Source organism: Papaver somniferum, chromosome 1, assembly GCF_003573695.1.
Source record: "Papaver somniferum cultivar HN1 chromosome 1, ASM357369v1, whole genome shotgun sequence".
Lineage (NCBI taxonomy): Eukaryota > Viridiplantae > Streptophyta > Magnoliopsida > Ranunculales > Papaveraceae > Papaver > Papaver somniferum.
Window position 1 is genome coordinate 82,307,070 of NC_039358.1, and position 24,034 is coordinate 82,331,103.

The following is a 24,034-nucleotide window of genomic DNA, read 5'->3' on the forward strand; positions in this document are numbered from 1 at the left end:
AAGTTTAATACTTATGAGGTGAACAATAATCTAGGCTGCTCTTCGGGAAGCATAAATCTGGATTTTGAGGTTAGCTAGACTTTGTCTATTTCTATAGATTTCCAGTCTCACCTTGATCTACGATCTAAAAAGAAATCACCATATATTCTTATCTGTGGGAGGCAGATTGGTTTAAAGTCTTCAATTGAGTTGAAGCAACTCTTAGGCTATAAAGGACGTCAGCTAAGGGAATCAATTGCACGGAGTCCTGCTGGGATTCAAGAGGGGTAAGGAGCGCGATTGTAACTGAATTGATGTGAGGGTTTAATTCGGTCTCAACTACATTCCAGTTTGAAGTTAATTGGCAGTATGCTAGTGTCTGTAGCGGCTTAATACAGTTTGGTGTTCGATCTGGACTAGGTCCCGGGGTTTATCTGCATTTGCAGTTTGCTCATAAACATTATTCCTTGATTGAGATTCATTAAGTGAACTCTCGGAATTGTATTTAAGTTTGTCCATACATATTGCCTAAGAAAAAGTTGGTGGTGTATTTTGGTACCCCTGCGTTTTCTAAATTATATTTTGATTTTTAGTCTACTAATTCAAGTCTCAGACTAGGCATTGAATTTGATAATTGAGTATCAGACATAACCCTCGAAGACTGAAGAATGACGAAGATACATTTGGAGAACTTCATCAACAAGGTATGTGAATACAAAATCATTCTATTTACTCACAAGCTTTTCCATTTTATCTAGTTGTCCAACCCGGTTTACAAACTGTTGCGCTCGAGATTCATGAACATCCGATACGGTTCAAGAACCATTTCACCAACAGTCTCAATGAATGTTTAGCAGATGCTCAAAGACTTATTTTTTTAATATGTTTAACATTGCAATGACTCTTGTTAGATCACTGCTCGGTCGAACTCGCAGACGTTGTTATCTCAAGCTTGTTTGTCAAGTTTAGTTGCGAAAACTATAAGTCTTGATTTTAGTCTACTTATAGCTAAGTCTCGGACTAGGATATAAATTGTAGTTGAGCTTAGACTCCACGATGTTCATCATACAAAGACGAAGAACTACTCAAGGAACTGGTGGAACTTCATCTACTAAAAGGTATGTGGATACTTGAACTTATCTATCACTCAAAAGTCTATCTACTCTATCTCCTATCTTGAGACAAAAGTCGTATTACTAATAGACTTCGATTATACACATTTGCTATTTCGAGCCAAGTTTATCTCGCTTATCTATTTCTCGAAATATGTGTTGGTAAGCTTTCGCTTTGGAAAAGTTCATCTTTACAAGTGACGAAAGTCATGTTGAATATTTCAATCTCTTGAAAATAGCTTTGATGAAAAATGGAGTGTGAATAACCTCTATATAACATCCTCTAAGAATGCTTCAATGATTGAAATGAGAGTTTATAATATGTAACCATCTTTGGATATAAGCATATAGTGTGTTCGCACATTAGTGTATAAGTCCAAAATCGGGAACCAAATGTATGCCTACTTGTGTGTGTACTAAATGGTTGATGGAGACTGGGTAAGTATGCGTACCCATACGCATACTGGCGGAAGTTCACGACCGTGAATTTCTGCTGAGTTTGGAAATCAAAACCAACTCAATCCGGTTACCTAAGTATGCGTACCCGTATGCATACTGGCGGAAAGTTCACGTCCGTAAATTTCTGCTGAGTTTGAAAACCAAAACAAACTCAAATCTGGTTGCTTCAGTACTCATACCCGTATGCATACTTAAGTGTGTTACTTTCTAAAATTGGTTTGTTCATGAACTAAAACATTTATATAATAAGGAATGCAATTTCCAAACCGTGGCTATAATGTTCATGAATCGATTCAAGTGAATCAAAACCGATTTTGCTTCGATTGTGTCTTGTATACTTCTATAAGATGTAAGCAATTGAACAACTCTCTAACTAGTTATGGTGAAGATGAATATGGTTGATGTGAAAGTGCTCATATGGCTAACCATTTGGTTAACTACCGTTGAACCAATTAGGTGTACACATTTAGGTACGTTTACACAAACCAAAATGAACGTGCATTTCATTTGTGTATAACAAGCTAAGATTTGATCTAACGGTTGAAAGATATTATCTTGAATCTAATCAGGTTTTCATCTAACGGTGAATATTGAATGCTTTGTTAGCAAGGTAGCATTGATTGCAAACCCTGAATTGAAGACTATATAAAGGAGAACTATAGCAACTGAGAAACCTAATCCCACACCTTCTGTGTGATACTAGTTGTATAAGCTAGAGTCGATTCTCCTTTAACCTTAGCTTTCTATCGAGACCCTGTAGGTTAACGAATTGAAGACTTCATTGGGATTGTGAAGCCAGACCCAACTATTTTCTCTGTAGTTGCGTGATCTGATCTTGCTGTTTCTATCTTATTGAGTACAATTGTAAAATTGGCCCGAGATTAATTTCTCTGATAGGCATGATAGAAAAGTAGTCACAAACATCTTCGTCTCATCGTGTGTGATTCCGCAATATCTTGTTTCGCTAGTCGATTAAGATTATTGTGAGGTGATTGATATATTTAGGCTATTCTTCGGGAATATAAGTCTGGTATATTAATTGGTTCCTGTTCACCTTGATTTATTATAATACGGAACAAAACTCGCAGGTATTTCTGTGGGAGACAGATTTATCTATTCCTGTAGACTTTTCTGTGTGATACAAATTTTTTTATTAAAGTCTTCGACTTTGGGTCGTAGAAACTCTTATTTGTGGGTGATATCATCTAAGGGAATCAAGTGTGTAGTATCCTGCTGGGATCAGAGACGTAGGGAGCGCATCTGTACCTTGGATCAGTGTGAGATTGATTGGTCCCCAGGGTTTTTCTACATTTGCGGTTTCTTCGTTAACAAAACTTCTGGTGTCTGTGTTATTTCTTTTCCGAGTTATATTTTGTTATATAATTGAAATATCACAGGTTGTGCGTTGGATCGATTAATTGGTAAATCCAACCTTTGGTTGTTGATTGAAATTGATTGATACTTGAACATTGGTCTTTGGTACCGTTCAAGTTAATTTCTCTTGTATTCAATTAGACTCACAGATTTCTATTTGCTTGAGTAAGTATTGAATTGAGAAATTGAGATATAACTCCTTGATATACTTTTTATTAAAATTGAGTCTGACTGTATAGTTGATTCTCTTAAAAGTATATTGGAGTTAGTCCATACAAATTGCTAAGCGAATTATTGGGTGAGGTTGTTAGACCCCCACTTTTTCAACTCTAATAAACACCTCTAAGACATCATTGATCACTAAAACACATTGTGTATGTTGATCATGATTAAATTCTTAAGTGTTTGAATGAACATCTTATTGATTTAGTTCATCAAGGATATTTTCCAAAAAACGGTCATTATACACGGTACTGTGATCAGATCATATGTATATTCTTTTATGTGATTCAAGACTAACTTCTCACATGCTTACTTGGAACCCTAGTTAGAGTTTCATCTAAATAAAGAAAGTGTTAGCTTGAATCTCAAGTTATCTTAGCTTGAATCCTAAGCAACGGTCAGTCTTAAACATTTATAAATAGAGATGCTCTATCAACTGGGAAATTCAATCCCTGACACTTTGTGTCCTAATTGATAGCTAGATATGTCCTCTATTGACCTAGATTTCCTCTGAGAAACATAATTGGGTCTACAACTTAAAGACTTCACTTAGGGATTCATGAAGCCAGGTCCGAGTATCTTTACCTTAATAGTTCGTTAATTTTGATCTTTTCTTTTCTGTTATCGAGGTTTTCGTAATCTCTCTCAGGCAAGATAGATAGATATCACAAATTTTTCTTTATCTCAGAATTTGTGATTATGTAATATAGATATCTGAAAACTTCTCTTAATTGATTAATACAAGATGGTTCTTTAAAGGTGGTTAAGAATCGAAGCTTATCAGCTAACTGAGTGTTGCTAGCTTTGTCTATTACAAACAGGTTTACAAGCCCTGATTTTTTATCTAAAAGGAAATCAAATAAGCTTAGCTTTTAGAGGCAGATTGGTGTTAAAAGTCTTCACTTAAGTTGAAGAAACTCTTAGGATGTAAAGGACGTCATCTAAGGGAATCAATTGTGTAGAGCCTTGCGAGGTTCAAGAGATATAAGGAGCGCGACTATAACTGAATCGCTTGGAGGGTGGGTTCGGTGTAAATTACATTCCAGTTTGAAGTCTGATAGTAGACTAGTGTCTGTAGCGGCTTAATACAGTTTGATGTTCAAATATGGACGAGGTCCCGGTGTTTTTCATCTATTTTTGTTTCCTTGTTAACAAAATCTTGTATGTTAATGCTTTTTACTTTTCCGTATTTTTTAATTGTTAAAAGTACTACACATGTTCATACTCCTATCAAAACGAAAAAGTTGGTGGTGTATTTGGTACCCTATCCTTTTTAATTGGTGTCAGAGTAGGTTCGTGTACTAATGGTTTCAAAACCGACATGACAATCTCTTGCTTTGATAGGAGCAGTCAATTAACATATTCCAAGTATGTTCTAGAAACCATCGATGATAATCTGAATATTTATTAATTTGGATAAAGTCATTGATAATGTTAGAGCATAGCTCGTTCGAACCCACCAAGCATTGGTATGTCAAGTTTGGTTGTCATATTTTAGTAAATCAAAACTCATTTAAAGAGTCGTTTGATTATATACTAGAGTCAACTTCATATAGGTTAGCTTGAAAGTGTTAGGATATGAGACTTACAAGTATTACATGAAGACTTGAAGATTGTGAAGAAGTATGGAGCTACAACGGCAACATCATCCTTCCGCTTGAGGTTAGTAATATTTGACTTGAACTGTTTGTTTCCCTAACGTATCTTTCAAGTCGTGCATATTGAAAACATAACTGCGAAGCTGTGTATGAAATTCTAGTTAGACATAGTATTAAGGAATACAATACGAGGTTTATTGATTAACCATTAAACTTTGTATATAAGACATCGACATGATCATATGAATGCTATTGTGATTATGTGTGGGTATGAGTGAAGACTTCATCCTAGGAAACAATGTTTTACATTCGTTTAAAGGAAGTAGGTTCATAAACTTGTTTTGTGAATCGAAAGGGAAATCGCTAGGCTTATTAGTATTGTTATTCATTGCAAATCTATTTTGAATTACCAATATGTGTGTTTAGTATAACCGCTCATAACCTTGTTTATGTATCTTGGTAAAACTATTCACAAGGCCTGACTTATGTATTGGTATGACTTTTACTAGTGAAACCGATCTTAAGTAATCACTCAAGATGGTATGATCGATGCCTTGAGAATAGCAACTTTTATCTAGTTATTGGGGAACCGATCCTAGTAAGAGGTGCAACACGTTTACAAGAGGTAATCGATCCTTGTAAGAGGTGCAACACGTTTTTAGTAGATGGGGGAACCGATCCTATGAACATGTGCAACAAGTTTGTAGTTTTGAGGGAACCGATCCTATGGACATGTGCAACCGAATACAAGTAGTTACCATAAATTGTGGGGAAACGATGCTAGTACCTAGTCAACCGAATTTTAGTAACTAGCGTGACTATGCACAGTACTCACATGAAGGTAGAACCGAACTTGTTTTGGTAGAACCGTGAAACCCATGATTGGTGATTTGATAGGATAAGCAATCACATAGTTCTTGGAATTAGGACGAACTAATTCTAAACTTGTTTGGAAGTGTGGCAAATCGTTTCCAAGATTGTAAGTATGAAAAAGGACTTGCAAAGTAAAGATTTCGACATACTTTGAACATATGCAGTAACTCTTATCATTAATTGTTCAAAGATATTCCTTAATAGGTAAGGAGAATCCCATGATCGAAATAAATTGAGAATCTTTCCAATTAAGGTTTCTTAGTTTTTATATGCTATTTAATCTCCAGCAATTAAATGCATATCTTTAGAAAATAATAATTAATAATGTGCATTTACTGATTATAGACTTTTCTATCAGGATTTCGGTCAATATTTGGACAGTGCATTTCCAGGAATTATGAAAACCGATTTTGTGTTTATTGCATATCTTTGAGAATATTCGGTTTTGGAAATTCCTTGGTGTCCAAACTCCTTGTCTATAAATATTTGAAGTTTTCATTTCTATCAAACTAATCCTCAGAGCCAACAAAACTACCTCAGTTGTGTTGTTACTGATGGAGCCTCCTATCGGAGAGGAGAGTACCCTAATTAGGAGAAATCTCTTACGGCCGCTCAGTTTAAAGACTTTTTTGGGATTGAGAAGATCTATTAGTACCGTTGGTGGGAAACTAGATAATTGCGGTTTATTATTAATTTTTGATTGATTTGATTAACTAACGGTTTTTGAACTTTGATTGCACCTAGTTTGTTTATGCTTGAGAATCTTCTCTTCTGATATAAGATTCACTCAAACTAGATCGAAGTTTCGACATGGATCTTTAGACTGTTTGTAGATCTAAAGACGTCTTGTGATAATCCAACGTTAACAGCTGTGTGTGATTGATCACAAGAGATTCAAGTTGATTGTGTGCAGGTGTTGTGTAGTTGCAGGAAATCCTACACTACACCCCTCATATGATTTCATTGTTGATCAGCTCATTTTAGGTTTATACTCTTAATTTTATTGATTAATTTTTGAATGTTCTTACAAGAAAGATAAAGAAGTCAAGAATGATCTCTACTCTGAACTTTCTCTCTCCTATTTACTTGTTTCTTACTCAAAAAAGATCTCCCCCTCCTTTACAACTCGAATGACTATTTATAAGGAAATACATAGTGGATGACAGCTAATCTGTCCTTTATTTTTGGATATGGTTTGCGACATTCTCGCAACCTTACAAATGTTAACTTCGCAAGCTCTCTAATCTTCACAAGACTATCACATCTTTCTCATGATCCTTGCTGACGTTGTTTGTGAAACTGTTCTGCGACGCTATTGTGCAATACCATTGATAATTTCGCTGAGACATAATTGTTGCGAGAATCTAATCCTACATCTTGCCTCTTCTCATATCTTCTCTGCAAAGTAGAGAATGATGTGAGAAATGTCGCAACTGCTTATCTTTTCATATTCCACATGTATCACACGTACTCTCTCTCTTCCATTTATTTCTTGACACGTCTTCTGTAACCGCTACTTTTCAACCGCTCACATCTCTTCGTCTTAATGGTGTTTATTTATTCGAGAAGTAAATTTTCTTTATATACTCTTCTCCCTCCCTCTTTCCACTTTTCTTTTTACTTTCTCTTCTATTTTTATTCTCTCATCTCTGAAACTCTGTCATTCTTCTGCAAATTCTGCTGCTGTAATTTTTTCTTCCTTCAATTCTTTTACTTTCCATACATTCCCATACCCTTTATTCAATCATGGATCCAAGTGGTCATAGATATGAGAAGAATCTACAAGATGTCCAAAAAGATCTTGCTAATAAAGGTCTTACACTCTCCCCCATTCCTAGTGTGAGTGCCAAATCAATTCTTTCTGTCAAGCTTTTCTCCAATAAAAATTGTGATGATCAATCAATCATAATTTCGCTAGGTAAAATTCTCGCAGGTCTCCCTATTCCTCTTTATAACCCATACATTCCTTTATTTTATGAAATTCTCGCTCATCCGGGATTTTCGCGAGCCATTTTTTAACTAAGTGGGGATTGCATCCATCTAATGCTAGAATTCGCTAATCGTGGTGCTGGTAGAGGATCTCTTTACTCCAGCGAACTTAGGGATCCAAAATTCGCAGACCTAGAGATAGTTGCTGAGAAATATATAGTGGCGAATTTTCTTTGAAAACTACGAACTTATCTCCATGAAGAAAGAGAATACTCGCTGGGGTATTCGATTAAGAAGAAAAGATAACATTGATGAAGCCAAAATTCTTATGCAAGATATTGATTGGCATTCTGGTAAAAACACAACTCCTCGCCAATCCAAAGATGACAAATGGTGTGTGTTTCCTTTAATGCTAAAGGGTCCGTACATTGCTGGATCAAATGTTCTTCTTGCGAATCTCGCTGCATATCAACCTTGGGTTTTCTCCTGTCCCGAGAAGGAGAAAGAGGTACACTTCTCCCCTTTAACTCATTTTATACTTCTTTATTGATTTTTACTATTCTGTTCGCTAACTCTTGCGATATTCCGCAGATCCAATACTAAAAGATAGTTATAACAGGACTGGGAAATCTAGTACTCTGTTAGATTTTCGCTCATACACAGATTAGGTAAGAAATTTTCTTTTATGACTTTAAATAGTACTGTTACTTCCATGCTTCCTTTTCTTATTTCTATCTGTGTGTGAAGGTTATTGCTGAAGTAGAAGAATCTGTTGATGCTGCGAAGATTGGTGATAAAGGTAAAAGTACTCCTCGCAAGGAAAAATCAACTGGTCCTCCTCCAAAGAAAAGAAAAGTTCGTTCTCCTTCTCCTTCAAATGTTCTTCCTAACGAAAGTTCTGAAAATGATAAGGGTGATGAAGATAACGATGATCTTGCTGCAACTGAAGATTCTCCACCTCAATCTTCTATGGCTAAGCTTTCTTTCCTCTTTTCTGATTCTCTACAAGGGATGGGAGATAATCAATTCGCAAATACCTGCAAAGCTCTCGCTACCCTTTGTGATGTCCCTTTACTGGATAGTGATAACTCTCTTCACGGAGTTTCTAGATCAGTGACTCCCGAATTCTCGCATTCTCTCAATAGTTTGGTATACTTTTATCTTTTTACTTCTTCATTGTTATAACTTAAAATCTCTTTCTATATTAATATTTTTTATTTCTTTTCGCGGGCTGGAAAAGCTTCTTTTGCGGTTGCCTCAGAGCTAGAGAGAAGACGCGAAAATCTTGAAAAGAAGAATCTTCAATTTCGCAAAAGGAATGAAGAATTGGAAGTTGAAGTTAAAAGTCTTCGCGAGAAGAATTGACAATTAGAAATTGATTCTTCCTCTTATAAGAACAAAATTTCTAGTCTTCAACAAGCTAATAATCAGCTTTACGGTATATTACTTTTCTCTTTTCTCTTTATTCATTTTTCTTGTTGTTTTATCTTATTTAAATAATCCTTTTTGCAGACATTTATGGTCTTTCTGATGAAGCTACCCTCCTTCGTTCATTTCCTAATGCCTTGGATAATGATACCCTTCTTGAACGTCTTAAAAATTCCTTAAATATCTTTTCTAATGATAGAATTTCATTTATTTCTCTAAATGAACTTAGATCACAATTTCGCCTTTTAGAAATTGATTATAGATCCAGTTTAGGCTTAGCTAACAGATTTAAACGTCTCCTTATTGATTCCAAAGAGAAAACCAATGAGTTGAGAACCAAGATTAGCGGTCTCATAGATGATAAGGATCGTATCTCTGATCAAGGTGCCAAGGCTTTGGCGAAATTCCAAGAGGATCTCCTTGAAGTTCAACTTGAGTGAGATGAAGCTAACCGCAAGAATATTGAACTCTGCGAAAGGTAAAATCAAATTCGTTCTCGTCTTCTCATACGTAGTGAGGATGAATTTGTCTGGGCTGCGAAAATTTTAGATTATGCTAGAAAAGATTTAGGCGTAAATGTTAGTCTCCAAGTTGAACATACAACCTTGATTAGAGACATGATTTCTGACAGAGAAGGTTGCTAATTGCTCTTCTTTACTAATCTTTTGCTTCTTATGGATTTTCATCAAGTTAATAATTGGTTGTCTTTTGTTCGCAGACTCTGAAAATAGATATCGTGAAAAGATTGAAGAACTCGAAGCTGAAAAGGAGGAACTCGCAAAGAATCTTTCTTCTCGCAACGACAAGTATTCTACATTGAAGAATCAAATCAAAATCACCATTGAGAATTTTAAGAATGACGCTATGCATTTTCACAATCAAACCATTCAGATGGTTTGTGATGACCATAATATCCCACATTCTGATGACCATAATATCCCATAGAATACTCCCAGTTTGATTATCTCTGATAGTGAAGCTGACGATGAAGAATCTGATAGTGATGAAAGTTCTAATGGTGATGAGGATTCTGACGCAGATGAAGAAGGAAATAAATCTGATGAAGATAATTAAGGACTAACCAAGAAATAGTCTTTATTTCTTCTTTGATTCTTTGTAACACTTGTACATTTATTTCTTCTTTCTGTATATTTGTGTTTCTTTCATTTTGGCCTGCGTAAATTAAAACAATTCTTCTTTGCAATACAGTTAATCAATATAATCATTAATTCTTGAATTTTTGAGTAAATCTCTCATATGGAGACAAATAAAATTTTCTAATTTCATACATTCCCATACCTGCCTCTGTTACTTGAATCCAAATGAGAGATTTCATAAACTTTTTCTTATTGTATAATTTCGCAACCTTTTGCGAAGTGAATTTTGTTTCTTTTCAAAATCTCATTCCTGTGTGGTCTTATTTTGCCTTCATAATTAAAGGTCTTATTATGCCACCTCTTGTCATTGCGACAAAATCGTAGAACGTCCTTGCACTTTCACGCAATAACCCATTGATCTTGCCTTAAATTTTTCTTCTGTATTATGGCCTCTTCAGGAATATTGCGACAATATGACAGGCCTAAATATTCTTGCGAAAATAAAGCCCCATGACATTGTCGTCTTGCGATGAAATCGCAGGACGTCTTCGCACTTTCATGCGAAAACCCATTGATCTCATCTTATCTTTTTCTTTTGTATTATTGCCTCTTCAGGATTGTTGCACAAATATGACAAGACTTAATTATCCTTGCGAATAATAATCCTCATGACATTTGCATCTTAAGACACTTATCAGCTCCCTAATGGTGGGTGCCGCCCTTATCTTCCCCCTGGTTTCCCCTTCAAGGAGGCGTACTTCTACCATACAAGGTTAGATCCTCCCATCCATTCTTAACAACAACCAGTTATTTTCGCAGCCTCTTATCCCTTTTACCTATAGGGATTATGGTTACAAGACTGCACCCTAAGTGGGGTTTTCTTCGGGCCGAGTGCAGTATAAGACAATACTTGTCAAGAATGGCAAGGACGCTTCAAACGCCCTCGGCACTCTTGACTCAACCGTGTACCTCGGCGCCTTGATCAGATCTGCACTCCTTGGGAGAGTCCTTATTACCTAAGTCATTTAATTTTCCTTGATCTATCACTCACTTTGTGATGTTCTGGCGGTGGTAGTAATGGTTGAGATTGCGGATTCCCTACCAGAAAGTCATTTAATTTTCCTTGATCTATCATTCTAAAAATAATTCTCTTTACATTTCTGCAATCGTTTATGGTATGTCCATGAAAATGATGATAAGAACAAAATTCATGACTTCTGTGATTTGGAGGTGGTTCCGTTCCCATGTTCCACGGTGTTGGTATATTTTCCATCAAGATTATAGCCTCCCATATCTTCTCCACACTTCCATTTAGAGGTGGCATCTTGATTTCTTCCCATACTACCTTGTGACCTCCTTGTCCTCTATTAAAGTTTGGTCTTTGACCTCCATAAGTTTCTTGCGGTTGATCGAGTCTTTGAATCTTGTTATTTCCTCCACGACTGTAGAAATTTCTTTCTCTTTCATACTCTTCTTGATCTCGACTTCCCATAGCTACCAACTTCTGCTGATTGTTACCTGTCACCTTTTCTTGTTGTACTTGCAAAGTATTCGCCACTGTATTTATTAGCTTGGGTAATAAGATTGCATTCGCTGCTTGTGAGCTGGTGTTCGCAACTGGATATGATTCCATTTCATTTTGTCTTTCCTCTAAAGCAATGTATTCTTCTTGAAGTTCTCGCAATTCAGTCATTGTAATCGTATTCTTGACTCTGAAAATTTGAACATACAACAGGTTTGTTGCAAACATAGCATTGATGAATGATAATATGAGATATCTCTCATCTACACGGCCAGCCATTTCGCTACACATAGTTCTCCATCTTTTAGTAAAGTGTTTGAAACTTTCACCAATCCTTTGTTTTAATCCAAACACATCTTCTATACCAGGTCGTGAGGAATTATTACTTATATATGCTCCCAAACATGTGGTCTGCAAATGATTGAAGGAGCTTATTGTATTCTTTGGTAAACCTTCAAACCATTTTAACGCCTCTCCTATTAAGATGGATGCGAAATATTTGCACAATACCGCATCATGATTTTCCCATTGAATTACACAAGTTGTTCCATCGAAAATGCTGGTTAATGCGGGCAAATTGCATTTCGGTGGTATTCCTCCTAATTGTACTTCCCTTGTAAATGGATTTTTCGCAGCTTCTTCAATTGCTTCATCCAATTGTCTTATACCTACTTCTCCCCTGTTATTTAGCATTCCTCTCATTTCTTCTAATTCTTTCAAGATTTGTTTATTTACTCCTGAATCTTGATCCATTGGTCTCTTTAATTTTGCTTCTCTTCTTCTGCGTTCACGTCTATCTTCTCTTGCGAATTTTTTTATCTCTTCTTCATTATCCTCATCTCGTATTCTTCTGCGATTCTCTTCCTCATCCCTATCTTGAATTCGCAAATGATGATGTCGTTCAGTTTCCCCTCCATAATTTTGTTCATTTCTTATCAACTCAATTCGCTGTCTTTCAACCATTATCTTCACTCTAACATACTCCTCATTGAGATTATCATTATTCCGGTTTTGTATACGCCTTCTTTCTCGATTGTAATGATTGTTCTAGCGAATTGTCTCCTGAAGCTCTTGCTCTTCCATTTCTGCTCTCAACCTTTCACGTTCGCAGATTAAACGTGCTTGTTCAGCATTATGCGTTTCAATTTCTTCTTCAATTGTCTGTTGATTTCTTTGATTTTCTCTCACATGTAAAATTCTTCTTCCCTCCTCTTGTTTTCCTTCGCCATCTTGGTTATTTTGTCTCCGAATTTGCCCTTTCTCTTATTTTGTCTTGGTTATTTTGTCTCTGAATTTTCCTATCATCAAAAGTTTCATTTTTTGGAATGTAACGATCATCAATTCTTTCTCTATTTTCGCGATATTCTTCATTAGGATTTGACATTTCTTCTTGAATATTGTTTCCAACATTAATAATAGGTGAATTTTGCCTCATTTCTCTTCTGATTGATCTGGAATATGATTTTGTAATACTTCTTGATCTTCTATTCTTCAATCTTCTATTCTCCATCCTTAATTCGTGATTTTGTCTTGTTAAATTTGCACGTTCTTCTGCCTCAGCTCTTCTTTCTTCATGTATTCTTCGTCTCAATGTTTCTAACGCTCCAATTTTTTCACCTCCATGAATTATTCCTTCATCTGCTTCTTGATTTCTCTCTTCGTGTCTGTAATTTCTATGTTGTTGCTCTTCTTCTATTTCTTCTGCTGAATTTGATCGCCAAGTGTGTACGCTCACTCTGTCATAATCTGTATTCCTCTCTTGAACTAGTGTTTGTTGAATTGGCGATTGAATTAGATTTTCTCTATTATTTCTCATTCTAGTAGATTCTCCCATTTCACTTCTTTATCTTCCAGCAATTCTTTTACTTCTTCTAATAGTAGTGGTTGTTCGGATGTATTTCTTCTTCTAGCCATTTCTTCAATGCTAATAGTATTTCAAAAAATTATAAAAATTCTTAATCAGTTACTTTAAATTTTCACAAATCTCAATATCAATCTTTAGATTTTTCTAGAATAATCTTCTACTCGTCCCTGTTTCTAGCGCCATTATGTAGTTGCAGGAAATCCTACACTACACCCCTCATATGATTTCATTGTTGATCAACTCATTTTAAGTTTATACTCTTAATTTTATTGATTAATTTTTGAATGTTCTTACAAGAAAGATAAAGAAGTCAAGAATGATCTCTACTCTGAACTTTGTCTCTCCTATTTACTTGTTTCTTACTCAAAAAAGATCTCCCCCTCCTTTACAACTCGAATGACTATTTATAAGGAAATACATAGTGGATGACAGCTAATCTGTCCTTTATTTTCGGATATGGTTTGCGACATTCTCGCAACCTTACAAATGTTAACTTCGCAAGCTCTCTAATCTTCGCAAGACTATCACATCTTTCTCATGATCCTTACTGACGTTGTTTCTGAAACTGTTCTGCGACGCTATTGTGCAATACCATTGATAATTTTGCTGAGACATAATTGTTGCGAGAATCTGATCCTACATGCTGATTGAATATTAAAGAATATTTGAATACAAGAAGATTTTTTGGGTTCATAATCTTTGGTGTACACAACACTTGTTTCGGCTGGAAAGGGATCCAACTATAATCGGTTTATCTTTATGATAGATTGGTTGATTAGTTGAGTAGATCGGCATCAGTACACTTCTTTGTGATTAATAATATTGATTGCATAGTCTAACAATTACTTCCATAGTTGTTGAGAGATTGATCTAAGGACCCGACAAAGGAGTTTATTGGTTAAACGGAAGAGCCTTTGTCAGACTCATATCACTTTGTTTGAAAAGAGTTGTTAACGAACAGATTTGTTGTTCCTTTACTGTTTGGAATACGAACCAAAGGAATTGTTCCAAGTGCGTGACTTATTAACAAGTTGGAGGTGCAGGTATAATGAGGAAACTATGTGAACTATAGGTTTAGTTGCTTTGTCTCAACTATACGAAGTTTGTTTGATTTTGTATATCGGCTTAATTCTGAGAGTATTCAATTACGTCCCGGGGGTTTTATGCATTTGCGGTTTCCTCATTAACAAAATCTTGTTGTGTCTTTTACTTTTCTATTTCCGCAATTATAATTGTTTTATTATAATTAGAAGTAAAATACACAAATATTAATTCATATTTTACTTGATAGACAATCCCCAGAGTTTGGTTAAGTCCGAACCTATTATCAAGTAAACATACTTCGTTGTTGTATTGTCTCGATCTCGTATCCATAGACAATCACACGAAGTGTGAACCGATTAGTGGTATTGTCTCGACTCAGTCCATACACAATCACTTTCTGAAAAGGACTTATAGGTGGAAAATATACATATCTCACCTTTAGGGGGAGTATTAGCTTTGTTATTGTGATATCAGCAGCTAATACATATCTCACCTTTAGGGGGAGTATTAGCTTTGTTATTGTGATGCCGCTGCTGACATCACAATAACAAAGCTAATACTCAGTCCAAATTACTTGTAGTTTCGGTTTTGATATTGGTTATCTAAAATGGTGTGAAAAACCCTCGTTCTCAACTCTTATAGGTTTGCAAACTCTCTTTGTGAGATTTGTAAGATCCTTTCGGTTTGTCCTTTATTTTTTCGTTTCTTTGTCATTTTGTGACAAAAGGGGGAGAAATATATGGAGTAAACAAGTGATATTGACTTATTGTGAGTTGGTATCACTAAGGGATAGGACATATGTGCTAAAACGTTTATTCTAACGAAAAGAGTGTAAGCATAGACTAAGGGGGAGTCACATGCCATATGATATGTAGTTATGAGGAACTACATTGAAATAACAAAGACATGCGGATTGAAAATATACATATCTCACCTTTAGGGGGAGTATTAGCTTTGTTATTGTGATGTCAGCAGCGGCATTTAAGGAATAAATTTAATGCAGGTTTTGTGTTGTTGAACTTGGAATCAAGCGTATTTGTGTAATGAATTCTTGTAATTTGTTTATCCATATGATGTAAGAGTTTTGTCACTAAAATTTAAAAAGGGGGTGATTGTTAGAGCATAGCTCGGTTGAACCCACCAAGCGTTGGTATGTCAAGTTTGGTTGTCATATTTTAGTGAATCAAAACTCATTTAAAGAGTCGCTTGATTATATACTAGAGTCAACTTTGTATAGGTTAGCTTGAAAGTGTTAGGATATGAGACTTACAAGTATTACATGAAGACTTGAAGATTGTGAAGAAGTATGAAGCTACAACGACAACATCATCCTTCCTCTTGAGGTTAGTAATATTTGACTTGAACTGTTTCTTTCCCTAACGTATCTTTCAAGTCGTGCATATTGAAAACATAACTGCGAAGCTGTGTATGAAACTCTAATTAGACATAGTATTAATGAATACAATACGAGGTTTATTGCTTAACCATTAAACTTTGTATATAAGACATCGACATGATCATATGAATGCTATTGTGATTATGTATGGGTATGAGTGAAGATTTCATCCTAGGAAACAATGTTTTACATTCGTTTAAAGGAAGTATGTTCATAAACTTGTTTTGTGAATCGAAAGGGAAATCGCTAGGCTTATTGGTATTTTTATTCATTGCAAATCTATTTTGAATTACCAATATGTGTGTTTAGTATAACCGCTCATAAACGTTTTTATGTATCTTGGAAAAACTATTCACAAGGCCTGACTTATGTATTGGTATGACTTTTACTAGTGAAACCGATCTTAAGTAATCACTCAAGATGGTATGGTCGATGCCTTGTGAATAGAAAATTTTATCTAGTTATTGGGGAACCGATCCTAGTAAGAGGTGCAAAACGTTTACAAGAGGGAATCGATCCTTGTAAGAGGTGCAACATGTTTTTAGTAGATGGGGGAACCAATCCTATGAACATGTGCAACAAGTTTGTAGTTTTGGGGGAACCGATCCTATGGACATGTGCAACCGAATACAAGTAGTTACCATAAATTATGGGGAACCGATCCTAGTACCTAGCCAATGAACTTGGAGGTAGAACCGAACTTTTTTTGGTAGAACCGTGAAACCCATGATTGGTGATTTGATAGGATAATCAATCACATAGTTCTTGGAATTCAGACGAACCAATTCTAAACTTGTTTGGAAGTGTGGAAAATCGTTTCCAAGATTGTAAGTATGAAAAAGGACTTGCAAAGTAAAGATGTCGACATACTTTGAACATGTGCAGTAATTCTTATCATTAATTGTTCAAAGATATTCCTTAATAGCTAAAGGAGAATCTCAGGATCGAAATAAATTGAGAATCTTTTTAATTAAGGTTTCTTATTTTTGATATGCTATTTAATTTCCATCAGTTAAATACATATCTTTAGAAAATAATAATTAGTAATGTACATTTACTGATTATAGATTTTTTTATTGGGATTTCGGTTAATATTTGGACAGTGCATTTCCAGAAATTATGAAAATCGATTTTGTGTTTATTGCATATCTTTGAGAATATTCGGTTTTGGAAATTCCTTGGTGTCAAACTTCCTTGTCTATAAATATTTGAAGTTTGCATTTCTAGCAAACTAATCCTCAGAGTCAGCAAAACTACCTCAATTGTGTTGTTACTGATGGATCCGCCTATCGGAGAGGAGAGTACCCTAATTAGTAGAAATCTCGTACGGCTGCTCAGTTTAAATACTTCTTTGGGATTGAGAAGCTCTATTAGTACCGTTGGTGGGAAACTAGATAATTGCGGGTTTTTTTATTAGTTTTCGATTGATTTGATTGACTAACGGTTGTTGAACTTTGATTGCACCTAGTTTGTTTATGCTTGAGAATCTTCTCTTCTGATATAATATTCACTCAAACTAGAACGAAGTTTCGACATGGATCTTTAGACTTTTGTAAATCTAAAGACGTCTTGTGATAATCCAACGTTAATAGAGTCCGTTCTGTGTGTGATTGATCACAAGAGATTCAGGTTGATTGTGTGCAGGTGTTGATTGAAGATTAAAGAAGATTTGAAGACAAGAAGACTTTTTGGGTTCATAATCTCTAGTGTACACAATACTTGTTTCGGCTGGAAAGGGATCCAACTATAATCGGTTTATCTTTGTGATAGATTGGATTGATTAGTTGAGTAGATCGGCATCAATACACTTCTTTGTGATTAATAGTATTGATTGCATAGTCTAACAATTACTTCGGTAGTTGTTGAGAGATTGATCTAAGGACCCGACAAAGGAGTTTATTGGTTAAACGGAAGTGCCTTTGTCAGACTCATATCACTTTGTTTGAAAAGAGTTGTTACCGAACAGATTTGTTGTTCCTTTACTGTTTGGAATACGAACCAAAGGAATTATTCCAAGTGCGTGACTTATTAAAAAGTTGGAGGCGCAGGGATACTGAGGAAACTAGGTGAACTATAGGTTTAGTTGATTGGTCTCAACTATACGAAGTTGGTTTGATTTTGTATAGCGGCTTAATTCTGAGAGTATTCAATTCTGGACTAGGTCCCGGGGTTTTTCTACATTTGCGGTTTCCTCGTTAACAAAATCTTGCTTTGTCTTTTACTTTTATTTTCCACAATTATAATTGTTTTATTATAATTAGAAGTAAAATACACAAATGTTAATTCCTATTTTACTTGATAGACAATCCCTAGAGTTTTTTTAAGTCTGAACGTATTATCAAGTAAACATACTTCGTTGTTGTATTGTCTCGATCTCGTATCCATATAAAATCACACGAAGTGTGAACCATTAGTTGTATTTGTCTCGACTTATTCCATAGACAATCACTTTCAGAAAAGGACTTTTATAGGTGGAAAAGTTTTAGATTGAGGTATATTTGGGTACCCTCGTCTTTTCAGATAATCTTTGTCATGAGAAACATATAAGGAAAATTGATGGAATACATTGTGAATTATATATCAAGAATTCTAATCTTCGAGAAAGATCTAAAAGAGAAAAGGTTCTACAAAAAGAGTTGGATGATCTAATTCGTATTAACTGTTATAGTACTACTCGGTCGAACTCGCAAGCGTTGCTATCTCAAGCTTGTTTGTCAAGTTTAGGTGATCAAAACTATAAGTCTTGATTTCTAATCTACTTATAGTTATGTCTCAGACTAGGATAGAATGTATAGTTGAGATTTAGACTTCACGACGTTCATCGATTAAAGACGAAGATCTAATGAGGAGAGCTTGGAGGAACTTCATTAACAAAAGGTATGTGGATACTAAAACTTATCTATCACTCAGAAGTATATTCTATTTTATCTCCTATTGATACTAAGTCGTATAGCTATATAGACTTTTACATTATACACAGTTGATATTTCGAGCTGAGTTTAACTCGCTTATATCTTTCTCAAAAAATGTGTTGGAAGCTTTTTGCTTTAGATACATTCATCATTATTCTTGACGAGTTTAGTTGGAAACAATTTATTTGTTGGAAACTAAATAGTAAGTCAAAAGATGATCATGTGAAAATTGCCTTGAAACATCTTACATGATTTGTGTGAGACAGTCATTTGATGTCGACTCGGAATATTTCATATTGATCATTCGATCACTTGAAAATTACTTATAAGCTAATAGTTTGTGTGAGACAGCTATTGTCGTATTCTAAGGATGTTTCAATGATTCAAATGGGATTTTAGAATAATTAACCATTGGCTGGATATAACACAGTATGCATACAAGTAGGCAAACTGTTATAGTATGATTCAGGTTCAGAAACCAAGTTTGCATACCAGTATGCAAACGGTTTTCACTGTTAAAGTCTGGGAACCAAGTATGCATATCAATATGCGAACGGTTTTACCTGAGTTAGGTCCGGGACGAAAGTATGCATACCCGTTTGCGAAATGTCGGACAAGACCAAAGTCCGAAACTTAAGTTTGCGTACCCATTTGCAGACTAAGTTGGTTTATGTTCTAAAATCAGTTAAATATGATTTCATACTCGTGAACAAATACATAAATAAATTAAAGAATGCAATCTTTGCAAACCGTGGTTTAATGTTCATGAATTGATTCTCTTGAATCAATCCGATTTTGTTTCAATTGTGTCTTGTACACTTGTATGAGAATATAAACAATTGAACAACTCTATCAATAACACAATTATATTCATTAGATTATCATTTTATCTAGAAGTGTTAGATGAATGTGGTTAATAGAAAAGTGTTCATATGGCTAACTTCGGTTAATTATTGTGGAGCCAACTCAATATACACGTTTAGGTATGGTTACCCTTATCTAGTTGAAAGTATATTTCATTTGTGTGTAACAAGCAAAGACCATCTAATGGTGGAGAGATATATATTTCGATTTAGGCAAACTTAGCTTGAATCTTAAATCAAGATTTCATCTAACGGTGAATATTGATTGATTTGAAAACAATATAAGGGAGAACTCTGGAAACTGGGAAACCTAATCCCCACACCTCCTGTGTGATACTATTTGCGTACTACAGTCGATTCTCCTTTAACCTAAGTTTTTCCTAAAACTATTATAGGTTAACGACTTAAAGACTTCATTGGGATTCTGAAGCCAGACCCAACTATTTTCTTTGTAGTTGTGTGCTCTGATCTTACTTTTCCTATCGTATTAAGTGTTATCTTCTCTAAGATTGACTCAAGATTTATCTCCGATAGGTAAGATATAAAAAGTAATCACAAAGCTCTTCGTCTCATTCTTTGTGATTCCACAATAACTTGTTCTACTACCATATAATTAAGTTATTGTGAGGTGATTGATATTTCTAGGATGTTCTGTGGGAGACAGATTTATCTACCAGAATAGACTTTTCTGTGGGAGATAGATTTGTTTATCAAGTCTTCGACTTTGGGTCGTAGCAACTCTTAGTTGTGGGTGAGATCAACTAAGGGAATCAAGTGCATAGAGTCCTGCTGAGATTCAGAGACGTAAGGAATGCGACTGTACCTTAATCGGTGTGAGACTTGGTTAGGGCTCAACTACATTCCAGTCCGAAGTTAACTTGTAGTAGGATAGTGTCTGTAGCGGCTTAATACAGTGTGGTGTTCAAATCTGGACTAGGTCCCTGGGTTTTTCTGCATTTGCGGTTTCCTCGTTAACAAAATTTCTGGTGTGTGTGTTGTTTCTTTTCCGCATTATATTTGTTTATATAGTTGAAATATCACAGGTTGTGCGTAGTTCAATCAATTGGTAAATCCAACCTTTGGTTGTTGATTGAAATTGATTGACACCTAAACATTGGTTTTTGATACCATTTAAGTTATTTCTCATATTAATCAGGCTCACAGAATTCTATCTGTTCGATTGCAGATTGTATTGAAAAATTGAGATATAACTCTTGGATGTTTTTTCCTTGATTGAGTCTGACGTTCTAGTTGATTCTCTTGTAATTATATTGGAGTTAGTCCATACAGATTGCCGAACGAAATATTGGGTGTGGTTGTTAGACCCCCGTTTTTCAGTTGGTATCAGAGCAGGCAAACATGTTTAAGACCTCATAAGTCTGTGTTTGTATCAATATGACTCTATGGACAAAAGCGTCATCTTTATAAACGTCCCGCCAGTCTTTGATGGATTGAATTAATTATGGTGGAAAATTTCTATGCATGCCTTTCTTCAATCACGTGATTTTCAATCATGGGTTTATGTTTTTAATGGCTATAATTCTCCAATGGTTACAGTAGACGGTGTAACTGTTGCAAAGGATATTGGTAGATATAAGCCTGACGAGATTCTCGCTGCAAAGCAAAATTCTGACGGCTTAAATTCTATCATACATGCCATTGCCCCATATCTTCAGCACCATGTGACTACGTGCACTCGGTTTAAATATGCTTGGGATATCTTAGAAACCGTAATTGAAGGGAATACCTCTGAAAAGGAAGCTAGGCTTCAAAACCTAATATCTGATTAGGAAAACCTTCGTATGGCTGATGAAGATTCATTTGATGAGTTTAATCACAAAGTGTTTGAAATTGTTAATGCATCATTGCATTGGGTAAGACTATTCATGAAAAGGACATTGTGATGAAAATTCTCAGATCGTTACCATCTAGATACGATTCTAAGAAACATGTCATCGATGAAGGAAATAACCTTGATACATTTTCCAGAAACTCACTCATTGAAAAGTTATGAGTTCATGATCATGATCAGAACACATCCAGAATATTCGCGTTCAATTTTGTGACCAACACAAGTAATTCTCCTAACTTGTCTTTGGATGATGAATGTTGTTCAAATCATATTGATCCTGACAGGTCATTGATTTTCCAAAAGATCAAGGATATTTTGAGAAGAAGCAAAAGATCTGAGGAATATATCTTTCTTTCTCCGATGCTTCAGATGATTCAATACAAGGAAAATAAATTCAGTTGGTCAATCCGCATACTTCCGAAGTTTGCACAGAATTTCAGCTCTCACAGCAGAAACTTCTACTAACTCAAATTCTGATTTGGAATGCGAGTCTGACACTGAGATTTTTGAATTCTTGGATAAAAATGAAGAAATTCACCAAGAAACTCTTCAACTAAAAATAAGGTTGGAGAAACTTGAATCATCACTTCAGGTGAAAAAATCTTGAGATTGACTGTCTTAATGATGAATTCACCGGAACCATGTTTCTAAAATAAAAAGATATGAATACTCTTAAGTGTGACCTGCAAAGGTTGTCTGGAAGCTCTGACAAGATTTCAGCAATGTTATTCGGTCAGAAGTCTTTTGGAAACACAAATAGTTTAGGGTTCAAAAGAAAGACTGTGAGCACAGTTAACTCTTTTGTTCCAGCCGGTTCTGGAATAATGGACGTTAAAAGTTGTGATAAACAGGAGTCAAATCATCAAAACGAAAATTCATCCTTGAAATGTTTTATTTGTGGAAATGCGAATCATGTTCAAAGTAAGTGTTGGAAATTCTAGAAGAACAACAAACGAATTTCCAAACTTCAGAACGACATGCAAAGGATGAATCTGACTTTGGGTAACCAACAGGGAACTACTGAAGACAATAAGAAATCTAAGAGAACAAGAGTTAGACGAGGTAAGAATTCTGTTTATATAACAAACCTTGATAAGTCACCACGTGACACAAGATATGAGCATTCTGCTCACTCCTCACTATCTAATTATAGTGATGTATGTATCCTCATTATTAACTTGAGAATATGAGGATTACATCAAGGTTGCTCAGTTTTTGTACAGTTGATAATTACATATCCTCGATTCTTTAAGTTAAGATTTGCAATTGAATATTTTCTTATCAAAAATAGATAATTGATCATAAACCGTGAAGACTTTTTCAAAGTTCTTTTAGGGTTTACTCATCCGGTGCTCTATTTATATTCATTTGAAATCAAAATGCCCTTCACCCTTTTTCTTTGAAAGATACAGTTTCATGGCTCCTATAACTAGAGGTACCACAAAAACGAATGCAGTAGAAGTAGTTAATGTGCATCTGTGTGAAGGAATCCAATCCTCTTGTACAAATGATGAAAAAGGTTCCTCCTCTAACTGTTTTTTATCTATTTGTCAAAATGATAATAACTTTAGGGCTATGGTGAACGATTTCATCAACAAAAGAAATGATTTAAAATCTCAAATCATGTCCTCTTTAGAAAAGATAGCTTACTATGAACAAATGTTATCTCTGACAAAGAACACTCTGTGTGAACTGAAAAGAGAACTTAGTGAGTTAACTGATATTTCTGAAGATATGGAGGAATTAAATGATCCCATAATCAATGGATTCTTCAATAATGAGAAGGAATTCTCAGCAGATGCTCTGAGAAAGCTCTATAATGTCTAGGAAACTTCTTATGAGAATCTATTCTTGTGTTTTAAGAAGGATAACTAGGTTATGGAATAGCAAATATTGTAATTACACATAGCTATTGCCAACGATTTTCATCTTGCAATGTTTTAGATTTATTTATTTAAATTCTAAGTTATTTGGAAGATGATTTTGCAGTATTAATCTTTATGGTTTTATATACTGCAAAAATATGATGGGATATCTGTGTTTACGTTCGTGAACTATGATTATCTCATATATGTCAAAAGTTAAGTCTACTATGTCTTTATGCAAATATTGATAAAAGATAGAATGGACTTTTGAATATTCCGCAGTATTGATCTTTATCTGATCCACTTCTATGTGAAAGTACTGTATGGCTCCGTAAGTTTTCTTATGTTGAGCATTTTCAATTAAATTAATCATTAAGGTTCTATTATGGTTAATTTATTTGAGTTTTATGGATACAAATTCATTTTTCATGTGATTTGTTAATATCCAAAGAAATCCTTCTTTACTCGTAAAAGTAGGGTCGCTCTTGTTGTTCTTTCGGGAATGACATTTTATGGGGGAGAGTTCTTAGTTAAACTTGTGCTTAATTTCCAAATCTTTGTGGGGAGTGCGGCTGTGGAATATTATAGGAGTTTTCTTGTATATTTATAAACTCTTTGATGAATACATTAAGTTTTGACTATGTG